The sequence below is a fragment of the Dermacentor silvarum genome, chromosome 9 (genome assembly GCF_013339745.2).
Source record: "Dermacentor silvarum isolate Dsil-2018 chromosome 9, BIME_Dsil_1.4, whole genome shotgun sequence".
Lineage (NCBI taxonomy): Eukaryota > Metazoa > Arthropoda > Arachnida > Ixodida > Ixodidae > Dermacentor > Dermacentor silvarum.
The window spans coordinates 134,000,170-134,001,841 of record NC_051162.1 but is presented as its reverse complement, the minus strand read 5'-3'; positions in this window follow the sequence as shown (position 1 = coordinate 134,001,841).

Here is a 1,672-nt window from a genome sequence, read left to right as displayed (position 1 = left end):
CGACGCAACAGCAATGGTTCGAGTCCTAAGGATGATTTAATCGCACTGACGCTTTCTTGACGGCTGTACCTGGAAGTTATGAATCTATCGGCACGATTTTGTATTGATTCAAAGGGGATGTCATTAAAGCATATCATCATCATAGTCCCGTTTTCTGCGCTTCAGAGACGAGTTGTTATAAAATACCTTCACTCTGCAGTTAGAGACCGTCACCCGTGGAAGCAGGCGATGACCCTTTGTAACGGTTTAATCTTTCGCTCTTTTTCCTGTCTTTTTCTTCTTTTTTTTTTTTTTCTGCGGGAGGTGGGGGGAGTCAAATTCCCCCTACGGAGGGGGGGGGGGGGGGGGGATTCGATGTCTCATTATTTATCATAGTTGAGCTGCGACTCACAGTACGGCTAAGTCTTCCATCTTTCCCCCGTTCTCAGCAAGCTCTCCTACTTCAGATGCGGTCGACGCGGCTGCTCTGCTTGGCTCTGCCCACGTGATAACTCATGCTACGTCACGCCGACTGCAGTGTCAATCATTCCGGAAAGTGGAGGCGCTCGCCCTCAATACTACTGTGATATCATTTGGCATTGTGGTTGGCAGCGAGATTGCCATTTCGTGCGTCTTCTGATGTGCCCATAAGGTTTAGCGATTCCTGGATGGCATGAGGATACAGTAATCATAATTCACCGACGATTATGATACTCCCTAATGCGAAATTTGAACGCAGTGGTTTAGGCGTTTTGAATTCGCGTTATATTGAGGCAAAAAATTTGAATCTGAACGGCAAGATGCTCTCGGCGGCGGCGCTGAGCCTCTGATAGTGCAGCTTGTTAAGCAGCAGCGGCAGAGAAAGCACTTCCACCGGTTGCGTCGCTCATTGTTCAGAAAGAACAATGAGCTTGAACAACAATGAACAACGGTGCTCGGTCGCTCGGTCACGGTACGAGCACGTCTGATAACCGTACTGGCAGCCATTCACACCTGTTTTTGACATAGCTGTGGCGATTTGTGGCCTTCTTCACAGTTACGTTTTCCCGGCTGTTACATCTTTTTTTTTTTTTTTTTTTTTTCGCGGTCCCTTGAAAAAAGTATCAACGCGGTTCCACTGTAATTGTTTTCGCCATAAAGCGAGAAATAGAAAGTTGTTAGCAAAGGGTGTGCATAAATATACATATGGGTAGGTTTCAGAAAGCTAGCTTCTTCCGTAAATACGCCTATGCTGGGGGGTCTTTTTGGAGTGATTTAATTTGTGAGTGTGTGCGCGTATGCGGGTGTTTTACCAGAATGAGTTACCAACTAACCTTACAGCAAGTTCTTCCAATGTTCTTCCTTAGTTCTACCCAATTCATAGTAGCAATACGCACGCAGCGATCAGGCAATGATTTACAAACAACTACAGCGAGGCAAACACAAGGACCATCGCAGAATGTTAGGATGGATAGTTGGGCGTTTTGGTTGAGCATGATCTGAAGTGAAACGCGCGAAAACGACGACGGACAAAGAGAGAACACACACACAGGGCGCCACTTCCAACAATGTTTGTGTGTGTTCTTTGTCTGTCGTCGCTTTCGCGCCTTCCACTTCAGATCGCAGAATGGGCCGGCAGGTGGTTTTGAGGGCGATAGCAGACGACGCCTACGTGAGCCATTGAAAAAGACGCATCGGCAGTCGTTTAAAGCTA